Source organism: Lissotriton helveticus, chromosome 5_1 (assembly GCF_964261635.1).
Source record: "Lissotriton helveticus chromosome 5_1, aLisHel1.1, whole genome shotgun sequence".
Taxonomy (NCBI): domain Eukaryota; kingdom Metazoa; phylum Chordata; class Amphibia; order Caudata; family Salamandridae; genus Lissotriton; species Lissotriton helveticus.
Genome location: NC_136065.1, coordinates 1423014191 through 1423027003, shown reverse-complemented (window position 1 = coordinate 1423027003; position 12813 = coordinate 1423014191).

The window sequence follows — 12813 nt, the reverse complement described above, 5'->3', positions numbered from 1 at the left end:
ACAGAGAAATAGAGAATGGAAGAATTACAAAAGGGGACAGTGAAAGGGTATCCATAGTGCAAATAAGGGAGGACTTCAGTATGCCCTCCACCCTTTCTATCCCCCCTGTTTCTACGAACTAGGTAATAGTCAAAGAGAGAGCTTGAACAAGGTCTGGTCCTGATTCATCCTGGAGCAAGGTTTCTGTGAGAAAGACAAGTTCTGGCTTTAAGTCCTCCAGCAAGCAGAACATTTCCACCCTATGTTGAAGGCGAGATTGACAATTTAGAAGAAACATTTTCCAGAGAGCCTTAGGAGGAGGGGAGTTATCTGTGGGAAGGACATATAACAGGCTATAAGAGCACTACTTACCAGCCATACTGCCTTTGGTTAAGAGTGGAGAAATTTGTTGTAATAAGCCCCATTTAGGTCATGTAAATGTTGCCTGGCATAGACTGCTATCTGGGGGTTGGACGGCAGGGTTTCTGGCCCCTTGTCCCGTTCGGGTGCAGACGGGCTTGCCTTTGGCACGTCCACTGCTCTCCTGCTCTGCCGCCATGAAATACTGGAGAATCCAACCACTAGCGGCCAACCTCTTACGCAACTCTATGGTTGTATACTCTATGACTAAAGTGCTGAGTGCTCAGTGCTGCCCAACTCCCCCCCCTCCGTAACTAAAGAATACCAGTCAATTCGAATCACGTTCCCCCCAAAAAGATAAAAATAGTTCTGATTTTTTAAAAACTGAATTGACAAAAACAATAAAATAGTACAAACAGTTTTGTCAGCTTCCTCTGCCATCTTCCAGAGATTGGTGAACCAGGTCCTAGCTGGCATGGAGGCCTTCGGTGCTACCTATCTGGATGACATAGGTATTTTCAGTAGCGACTGGAAGGACCGTCTTTTGTACCTCCAGAAATTATTTCAAGCTCTGCAACAGGTAGGCCTCATTATCAAGGTCAGTAAGTGCCAGATTGTGGTGTACTTGGGACCCCTAGTGGGATGAGGTGCAGCCCTCTCAGGTCAAGATTAAAACAACCTTGGCCTGGGAGTCCCCCATAACCCATACTGGGGTCAGAGCATTCTTAGGCCTCACTGTGTACTACAGGAAGTTTGTTAAGGGATATGGCACCATTGTTGCCCCCTTGACTGAGCTGACTTCAAAGAAGCAGCCCAGGAATGTGATTTGGACAGAGGCATGCCAAAAAGCATTTGACTCCCTAAAGCAGGCCATGTGCACAGCCCCTGTGCACTATGCTCCTGACTTCTCTAAGGAGTTTATTGTTCAGACAAATGCCTCAGAACATGGTATAGGGGCAGTTCTATCTCAACTTAATGGAGAGGGCTTAAATCAACCTGTAGCCTTCATCTCCAGGAGGTTACTCTCCAGGGAACAAAGGTGGAGTACTATAGAGAGGGAAGCATTTGCTGTGGTCTGAGCACTGACGAAGTTGAGGCCATACCTGTTTGGCACTCACTTCCTGATTCAGTCTCACCAAAGGCCCCTCTGGTACCTCAGGCAAATAAGGTGTAAGGATCCAAAACTGTCAAGGTGGTCCACTTCCCTTCAGGGTATGGGCTTCAGGGTAGGCTTTTCTGCCTTTTTGATGGGAAATCCCTAGAGGAGTTGAGTAGATCTTCCCATTTTCAGCTGGGAGACACACGTGTTAGACCTGCCAGCTTAGGGTAGTTGTGAAAACAAGATATTCAGCCGTCAGTGGAAACACAGGAAACGGAGATGTACAAACAAGAGGTGTTTATTCAAGAAGTACAGTAGGAGTCCCTCAGCCACAGCTGTCGTCCTGAACACTCTGTCACACACTCCACGCAGGGAGCTTAGCTTAGAACCTTTAGCGCTGTGACATTCTAAAGCATGTCACAGGGGTACAAACCATTATCAAACAAGAGTTCCCCTAAAGTAGAGGATACACACATCCCCCTCCTTTAAATTGATAAGAATACCAGTGCAAAAGAAGAGAGGTGACTGGTGACACAGAATATTTGTCTACATCGTGTTCCAAATATCTTGGTCGGAAAACCTTCCTGCCACTCGTCCTAGGAAGGGAGTTGGTCTGCCTGGCACACAAAGGCTTGGTTGACCTGGCAGTACCTTGGACTCTATGCTCATTTTCCTCAGGGCTGTTCGTGTCCACAGTGGGAGCAGTGTACTTCACCACCCTACCCAGGTTCCACATTTTCCCTTATTGCGTTTTTACAGCATTACTGAACAACTTTACAATTTTAGTAGGCTCTGTAAACTCTGACCCGTTCACTTTACCAGTATGTATCGTGTGCGATATTCCCCTGTCAAGGGACCAACTATGTCAAGAGCCACATCTGCCCACGGGGCAACTGGAAGTGACCTACAGTGCATGGGAGGTGTGTGTTGTTTGAGAACCTTGTCGCTGGTGGAGCATGGTACACATTCTCTTATTTTCCTCTCGATTTCTAGATCCATGCTGGGCCACCAATAGCCTAGACACAACCTCTGCTTGGTCTTGGTAACTCCCAGGTGCCCCTCATGGGCCAAGTTGACCAAACTCTCTCTCAAAGTCTCAGGAGAGACCAACCTTGTACCCCAGAAAAGACAATCATGACCAATGGATAGTTTGTCTTTGACCATCCAGAACGGTCGAAGTGTCTCTTCCCGCTTGTCTTTGCCCACCCATGGTCTTTTCACACACCCTCTGCAGGAGCACATCAGCTCCCAAGGCTTCCTTCCAACGTTCTTCCTCTACTGCTACTTGGTTAATGACACATACGTTCTCGGTCTGCATCTCATTGTCTTTCTTGTTTTGCTCATCACTATCAACAGCATCATCACATATTTCTCTCACCAGGCCAGGGAGGCAGTCGGCTGCAAAGTTCCTCACCCCAGGTACATATTCAACCTCAAACGTATACTCTTGTAGGCTCACTACCCACTGCCTGATTCTGCTTGAGATGGAGTCTAGCCCCTTCTTTGTGAAGACTTCGACAAGAGGCTTATGATCGGTCCTCAGGTCGAACTTCATTACCCACACACAGTCTCTGAATTTGTTAACGCCCCAATGTGCCGCCAAGGCCTCTTTCTCAATCACTGAATAGTTGAACTCTGCCTGGCGTAGTTAGCGAGATGCGAACGCTTTAGTTTCCTCCCCTCCTGCTCCCATTTGCATCACAACCCCTCCTAATCCTTTGGAGCTGGCATTGGTGGTTATCACGGTCTTCCTGCCTGGTACGAAGGATTTGAGGTTGGGTGCTTTAGCCAAAGACTTTTTAGTGTCTTCGAACTCCTTCTGGCATGCATCACTCCAGTCGAAGGTTACCCCTTTCGTCAGTAAATTGCGGATAGTGTAGGTGCGTCTGGCAAAGTTCTGAACAAACTTGCTGTAGAATTCTACCATTCCCATGGAGGATTTTATCTCATGTTTGCTTTTGGGTGGTGTAAGGATAAGAATGGTGTTTTGCAGATCTGCGTTAGGGCGAATGCCTTCCGTTGTTACTTTGTGACCTAAGAACTCTATCTCAGCACACCCCACTTTTCTCTCTTTTACCGTAAGACCTTGTTCTTGGAACATCTTAAGCACCTGTCTGAGCCTAACTTCGTGTTGTGTACCATCCTCTCCGAAGATCAGAACATCATCCTGGTAGCAAAGTACACCAGGTATGCCCTTTAGGAGGTTGCTCATGATCCTTTGAAAGACTGCTGTAGTGGTCACAAGTCCAAAAGGCATGCACTTGAACTTGTAGGCCCCCATAGGTGTGATGAACGCTGTGAGTTCTTGTGATTCAGGGTGGAGCCTGACTTGATAGTAGGCAGAGGTTAGAACTAGTGTAGTGAATACCTTTGCCCCTACTAACCGGCTCATCATTTGTGTAATGTTGGGTAGAGGGTACTTGTCCACTATGACTTCCCTATTTAGTACTCTTAGATCAATGCATAAACGCACTGCACCATCACCCTTCTTGGCTGCAACAATTGTAGTGTAGTTCCTATATTCCCAATAGGCTCTGCACATTGGAATAATATATCCTATAGATTTGACGTAGGACTGAGGTCAACTAGGTCTCTATCGAACATACTAAACTTAATTGTGTGTGTGCCAGCTAACTCAGAGGTCACCAGAAACATTCTCCATACACAAGAAGGGATTAGTTTCTGACAACCGCATAAACATGACAACTTTGTTTCCCAAGAATAAGTATATATCTCTCAGAGTCATGGAAAGAGTAGATAAGTATTTCACTCAGTCAATCGTGCATGCTTCGTTTCTACAGAGTTGCAGAGAAATAGTGAGATGGGCATTTTAAATAAAAGGTTTATTGAACAGTCTTCTTTCTCATGCAAGAGAGGTGAACTGCTACAATCGTTATGCTAACTGCAAAGTATAATGCATGCACCGTAAACAGTAATATGAAATAATACTGTAAGAGCATTGTATGGTTTCTAAGCCATATAAAAATACATACATAAATAACATAGACTAAAATACTCAACTGGTGTTTCTAAAATACGCCTATCCCAATGTACCTAACCTAAGTCTAGTACGAGGGAAGAAGTCAGTATTGTGTAGCATAGGTTTAGTTCTTGCCAAGAATCTACCAAAGGTTTCTCTAGGTTCTTATCAGGTCCATACCTTGTTAGAATGAAGGAGGTCTGGTATCTGTCTCGGGACTCGATTTCCCAACACCCCGCAAGGGGAGCTGGAAACACTGGAGTTGGATTCTCGGCAGGAGAAGGGCAGCTTCCTGATCAATGCGTCAGCTGGAAAGTTGGCTTCCTTCTGCACTTGCTGTAGCGAGCTGCGTCGGGTAGGTAGGTCTTCAAACTGCTCCGAACCACCGTATATGGCTAGAGCAAGTGAAGGTATATTTATACCTTGAAGGTGTTTAGGAATGCCATGGTTTGACGTAAAGTCGGGCATATGAACGTCAGGAAAAAACCCCTAGGGAATAGTTGTTCTTTGTAAATTAACTGAGTTCTTGGACAAATCAATATTCAACAAGGGGAAGTTCCCTAACTGCTTAAGCTGGTTTTCCAAGAAATCGTTGTGACGTTTGGTATGGGTGGAAGTAGCCATGCCTGTCTTTGGGTAGCATGGGTTATGCCTAAATAAGGGCTTGATTTCTATGCCTATATAAGGGCAATGTGAATTATACCTATATAAGGACATGAATCAGGAAAATTCACTCAGAGCTTAAAACGCCATACAACACACACTCCACTTTCTTATGTACGACATTACTAAGTTCTAAACACATAAAACATATCTAAACATGATGTGTTAAAACCCACCCAAAATACATAAAAATGCATTGGTACTGGTTGTACACGAAAAGCATTTGTGCTGTACGCATTTAAAGCAATGTTTCATTTAAAGCATATAGATGACATTTGAAAATGCAATCCGAATGAATCATGAAAATACATTTATGAAATGGCTTTTAAATACAGAAGAAAAAGTCGAGACCATTTCATGGCAGATTATATAAACTGTTTGAATGTGGACAAGGTCAAATATTGTCTCTTGGAAGTTTTTTAAAGAATTATAGTTCTCTATGAATAGTTCTACTTTAAGCAGATTACTTCGTGCCAAAAAATGAAAAAATACAAATTTGGAAAAACAAAAGTTTGGTCATAGAAAAAATAGAGTTCCAAATTTAGAAGCTGTGTTTTGAAAAATGAAGGTCGAATTCAGAGTCTCTCAGAACACTGTGTGCCAAATCAAAAGTCAGTGTTATTGTTTGGAGAAAGCATCAAATCTTCTAAGTCTGTAAAGAATTTGTCTACCATTGTAGGTAAAAGTTGGATTACCTCATGAAGAAGATTAATCGCACATAGATGTGAAGCATCGCCATCAGCGTTGGTCGCATTTGCAATGTTCGAATTGGATGGTACCTGTGTGCGCCTTTCCTCTCATATCTCACCATCAGCATTTAGCATCTGTGAGATCTCAATGAATGCCGTCATCAGAATTGGTAGCCGCTGGGGACAACACAGTGCATGAGCTGTCACTGGTCCAAGCAAAGTATCATCATCCGTTGGCATGACTGATGGGAGTGTGAGACAGATGTCTAACACGTATTCTTCTCCACATAGCAGGCATTGTAGAACAGGTAAGATGCAATCTTGCCAGATCGGTCTGAATGACATAAACCATGTGGTATTCAACTCTCTTAAACGAGTTAATCCCAAAATTTGGACTATGCGCCCATGGCACTTTATCACCAGTAGAGTATTTTCCACGGTGATCTGGGTGTCTGCTGTGGATTGGCTTGCCATATCGAAGGAGTAGGAGCAAAAATAGTATCCCTGCAGCGAGTCCCAAAATGAGAGACAGTCCGCCAAACACAGAGTGCACGAAGTTTGGAAATATTCCTAGGACTGCTTCAAAAGTTGCTAACAGTCCCGAAAAAATCATCTTAAGTACATGTACAATACCACTCGTATCAGACATGTTTAAGATACGACCTGTTGGACAGGCCACATGAAGGGCCGCTCTCCCCCGGCCCAACCAGGCCCGAACCAGCCACGCAAGTACCACACACCACCATTACACGTCCACCGTCCCCGCAGGGACCCCTACACTCGAACCTGTTGACCGCGTAGGCCGACCCACTACCGGCCTGCGCGCCCATCCTGGGCGCCATCTTGGACACTCCACCACGAGGCCGCCTGGCCCCCGATCGACCTCAACCCTGGGCCTGGCCAGGCCTCAGACATTCCGGCACCAACATCCACCCAGGAGGTGAGCGGGCTACTTGGTCAGTCAATGGGAGCAAGAGGTGTCGATGGCTCTCCCCCGCCAAGTACCGCTCGCCCATCGCCTCCCCGGGCGCTGGCTCCACCCCCCTGCTGGGTGTCTGAACCCCCTCATCCCGGACCTCCCGACCTCCAAGTGCGAGGGTCCGGACATCAAAGCACACCAGCCCTATAACTGGGGCAGCTCCAGAGCCGGACGGGAGTTGTATCTTGGAGTCGAGAGACGCAAAGAAGAACTCATCCTTGACGGACTACTGGCGCTGCCGTAGCTCTGTCTTGTGCACCCTCGTCTTGCCTGCTGGCGCTGCCGCGGCTTTGGGAACCACCCTATCCTTCATCGTCGTCGGGACCTGCTGGCGTGGCCGCGGACCGTTTGTAACCACCACCTTCATCGGGACCTGCTGGCTCTGCCGCGGACCGTCGTCTTCCTTCATCCATCACGGGACCTGCTGGCTCCGCCGCGGCCCGTTCATCTACACCACCGAGCTCGAGGATTGAGAGCTATTTCCAATATAAACTGAAACTTTCAAAACTTTATACTCAATGCGTGCTGCAGTGCTAGCACGTTTGTCCTTCTCCGTGCCTTCTTCTGAACCTTCCTACCTCGAGTGAAATCACACCCGACCACTGTGCACTGTTGCTGGAAAAACTTTCCAATTTTATTTTAAACAAAAAATCTTTTTTCTTTTGAACCTTTTTTCAAATAATTATTACAAACAGATCCTTGCATGTAATTCATACATTCACTTCTCCGAAAAACATTTACAATAGTAGATTTTATCACAAATAGCCATCAATCGGCATTTGAATTTAACAAAGCAGTAGATTTCGCAATAATGAACACTTTATCCAGATTTCCAATGTATGCCCAATGCATTTCGGGCCGAGGAGGGCCCTTCTTCAGGGGCCTGAAATCTAAACAAATAGAGACCATTTGTTTAAAAATTAACAGTTTTTTTGTCAAAACACACTAACAACCATTGGGCCATTAGTGACCAAAGCACGGAACCTCATATTGGCATGTGACCGTGAGAACTAATTAAAGAAAAAAACGAAAAAAGCAATTGAAAGACATGCATTTGTCTCCAAATTTTCTACAAGTTCACAGAAAATTAAAAACATAGTCAATCGACATTGGGAACTACTTCAAAATGAAGGAGACTTTCATGGAATATTTGATTCCAAACCAATATTCGCTTACACACGGTCGAAGAACCTGAAAGAAATTCTAAAGACTCCACCTAAACAGAGACAAGAAAAAGTGTACAAAGGCATGAAAAAAGGTGCCAATTGTGTTCATTGCAACAATGTGATAGTTGGGTCAACCTTACATCATCCACAAACAGGGAAACCTATCCCATTGTTTCACGATACAGATTGCAACTCTAGTGTTCTAATTTACTACATAAAGTGTCCATGCGGGAAACTATATGTAGGGAAAACCGAGCGTAAACTAAAGTTAAGGATCTCAGAACGTAAAAGCACTATTAGAAACCAAAACATTAAGAGAAGCTTAGCAGTACATTGGATGGAGGCCAAACATAGCATAGCCCAACTACAGTTTGCAGTTCTAGAAAAAATTAAGCAGCATGAGGGAATGGATCTGACCAGATCCTTGCTTCAGAGAGAAACTTATTGGATAAAGAGGTTGGAGACTCAGGACCCAAAGGGTTTAAATGAAAAAATAGATTTTTCATGCTTTCTACAGATTGAAGAAGTAATGTGTTTCTGTACCTAAACCGGAATGTGATAGGTTTCTGTAAAATGCATTGAAAAATGTATATGCATGAACATGTTGAAGCACCTAAAGTAGAGCACCGAGTTTAGCATTTTGTATGTCTTTTTTATTTTTTTCATATGTTTTATTTATTTCATTTCAATTTCATCACTTTTCTTTCACATATCCTGGTGAACGTGTTACCAATGATGAGGTAGCGATTGGCACAGGTCTGTGTCAAAATATAGGTAGTCTCTCGTTTGTGTCTATAGAGGTTCCGTGAAAGGTGGAGTTCACACGGCATTTGTGTAATGACGGCAGGAAAGCGTTTTGTTCCACGATCAAACAGGAAGCAGCTTTCGGCGTGAGCATAGTTGCGCTTAGCAAGGACGTTGAGATTGTTAAGAGATTCATAGAAGGATTGGAAGGTACGTGGAGTCGGCACATTGAACACGGTTTTAGCGTGAGTGTTTGTCTGATAGTAGAAAAGATCTCACGAGTGACATTCTTTTACTTTTTGGTTGTAGAATTTAGAAGAGCAGAGGATTATCTTTATCGTACTCAACACGGAAGCATTTTAAGATTGAGGTAAGCTTCTCGGACTGTTTGTGTAAGTGTACACAGAGGGCATTGTACCAGAGTTGAACTGGAGGGCTAATCAGGGAAGTTTGACATTTTGCAGATTGGTCTACGATTTGAACGTGGAATAAGGATAGGAAGCAGGGTGAGTTTTTAAGTGTTCTGCATGGGAACTTTCACATGGTGGAGGGCGCATTGAGTTTTTGTTCTCACAGGTTTATTTATTTTTTAAGGTGCAAATATGAGGTGCAATACAAGGTGCTAGTTTTGTAAAACATGTAATGGCCAAATGGTTATTAGTGTGTTTTGACAAAAAAACAGTTCATTTTTAAAAAAAATGGTCTCTATTTGTTTAGATTTCAGGCCCCTGAAGAAGGGCCCTCCTCGGCCCGAAATGCATTGGGCATACATTGGAATCTGGGTAAAGTGTTCATTATCGCAAAATCTACTGCTCTGTTAAATTCAAATGCCAATTGATGGCTATTTGTGATAAAGTCAACAATTGTAAATGTTTTTCTGAGAAGTGAATGTATAAATTACATGCAAGGATCTGTTTGTAATAATTATTTGAAAAAAGGTTAAAAAGAAAAAAGATTTTTTGTTTAAAAATAAAATTGGAAAGTTTTTCCAGCAACAGTGCACAGTGGTCGGGTGTGATTTCACTCGAGGTAGGAAGGTTGATGTATTCTTTACCCAACCTTTCATATATGCTAGCTGGTATATGTTTTAAGCAACACTGAAAATGGACAATTGTAACAGGCAGAGTGATTGTTCAGTGTATTATCCATTCAATGGCTGGCTTTTCAGCGACAGTAAATGGCAATCTTTCCAGTTTTTCAATGTTCAGCACTGTATAGTCTGCTCCCCTCTGTGCTAGTTTGAACTGTTTATCAGTGAGATTGAATTCTGAAAACAGTGACGTGGTATTGATTAAACGCCAAGGCACATAGCCTGAACCAAGGTTTTGCAACGTCCAGCCTAATAGCATTATAGAACGTAATTGCAACTGACCATGTTGCAGCATGACCAAGTCCTGTTCCATTATGTCTATGGCAGAGGATACTATGCTGTCCAAAGAATATATTCTGGATGACAGAGTCGTTAACCCATTGTCAACTACAGAGAGAGATTTCTCTAAATGAACACAATCAATTTCTCGTATTCATTCTGCAGTCTGTGCTTGCCTAATCTTCCATGCTTCATTATAAGCAGCATAGATGCGGGCGTATATAAAACATGTATGACGCGATTTAGTAGGTCCTTGTAAGAAGTCCCTCAGGTCAGCGCAATCTTTAAGTAAAGATAAGTGTTGTTTTACTTCCTTTAGTGAAGCTTTTGTAGCCACTCAAGGCACAGTTTCCCTACACTGTATGTTGGATCCGGCCTAGTGAATGTGAACTCTTTTGTCTTCATCAGGAATCTATCATGACAGGTATTTGTGTCTGTGGGCCAGATTAACCATTTTTTCCAATTTGGATCTGTTCTGTTGTGAAGCAAAATAGTATGTACTTTGACCACCCCCTCTGAAGTGTAACTGCTATCAGGTGTAGGTGTAGGTATGGACGGATTGTTTAAATCTTTTATCTTTGCTAACCCAAGACAAGATGTCTGTTGGACAGTGTCATTCAGAAATATTATTTGCTCTGGGATGATGCAGGCTCTAAATAATGCTTCTAATCCTTGCACTTGCCAGTCTTTTGTGCCCAGACAGTTTTTGTCTCAATGTTGTCTTTCCAAAAGTCGAAACCTAACGAAGACAGCTGAGCATAAAAGGCTGCAGAATAAATTTGCTTAGTATTTGTCAACATACTTTTCATTCCTGTCCTATTAACATTTTTAAAGTAAAATGATTCTGGATTTGAAACATTAAAACATGAAAAGTGTGTACATTTGCCATAATGTTTTTGAGCTACCCTTTGTTGGTATAGGACAATGTTCCTATTGGTTATAGTTCAGTACATTTGAAGGATTTGCAGATCTGTGCAAGAAATGATGACCAGAGTGATTATAACAATACATTTGTTCATAATCTGATGAACCTTCTAAGTATTCATGATTTGTAAATACAGCAGACATTTCTAAGTCTGACATCATATTATTAACAGTCTCGAAGTCCCAATCATCAGAAAAGGTACTAGATGAAACAAACTCATTCAAGGAAATCTTGAACTGGTGTAGAATCTTCAACAGCTCTGCCGGACCAAGAATGTCATATTCAGTTCTGTCCCAAGCTATACCCCTGGTATAGGAACGGCTGTTATGTTCACTGATGACAAGTCTCTTTGTTCACGATGAGATGATTTGTGCAGCTTGAGGAGTAAGTTGATGTTCTTACTTGCTGTGTCCTTTTTAACATATCTTCCATTTATCAACATTCCCAAAGTTATTACCAGAGTCAAACAAAGTAGAAGAAAAAGTACACCCAACACAATCCAAAGTTCAATCCATGGTGAAACCAGATAAGTCTTTTCCAGGTGATGAAAAAGGCCTGTTTCTTGTTCTTTAAAAGTTCTTTTTACTGGCGTCATTTCAGGTTTGCTGAGATTCTCGGAAAACTTTTCACAGTTAATGAAATAGCCAGAGGCAGTTCTGTCAATGGTAGGGATTGCATCAGGATTCGTTGAAATCGCTGAAACCACTTGATCACTTGTTACATTTGTATAGTCAGATGCTATTTCATTGTAGACAGGTGTTTCTTGACAAACTGTTATTTGGGTCTCAAGAGGTACAAGTTCCATGGCTTTGTTGCATAGTCCTTCTTTTCGCACTGCAGATTCTTCAAAGGCGATGAGTCTCTCAGTTTGAACCTCTTGGATTGTAGCCAAATTCAAGCATCTGCTACATCTTTGGTGTCCACTTGGCCTACTGCTTATGATCGGCCACATGATGTGGTTTTACCAGGTCGATGGACACAGACCTGCACAGACCTGTTCTTCTTCTTTCCAGCAAGGGGCGGCAGTAATACTGTTCTTGATCCGTGGATGGCTAGGACAGGTACTGGTTGTCTGTAAGAAGGCCCGGATTCCTTCTTGTCCGCGATCTTTTCTCTGACTAGATCCCCAATCTTTGGAATCCAGACAGGTCTTGCTGGAGCGGTCGGTTTCTCTTCAGTGGTTGTTGGCCTCAGCAATACGTTACTTTGGCTTTTTCTTATTTCATTTAAGTCCTGTTAAACAGCCAAACAATCTTTGATATCAAAGGCTTTTTGTGTCCTACCACTGAAGTCTGACAATCGAGGTCCGAAATTATCATTCTGGTTCCAAAAAGGATTTCATATGGAGTGATACCCCCTAGAGAACTTCTTGGCAGATTGTTAAGACTATGTTGGACACTTATTAGATGTTTGACCCACCCGTCACCCGAGCCTAATACCCTAGCTGTTATACATTGCATTATGTCCCGTTTTTTTCTCTCCACTACCGAACTTCCCTCAGGATGGAATGGACTAGAGTACCGCAATGCAACGCCCAATTTGGCCATGGCCTCCTTGTAAGCTCGAGAGCTAAACGCAGGACCCTGGTCAGAATGGAGCGTGCCGACTGCATATGTGCCGATAAAGACTCGCAAATCTGTTATAACAGTTCAAGCATCAGCCGAGCGCTGAGGCCGCATCCGAATGAATCTTGAGCATGAATCCACTGCGACCATGATTTATTTATAGTTACCATCCCTTCGTAAGGGACCGCAGTGATCCAGGTAAACGCAAGCTAATAGTTTAACTGAAATAAACAGGGGCGTCTGCGCAGGACGTTTCACTGTAGACACTTTCATCTTTTGGCAGATTTCACATTCC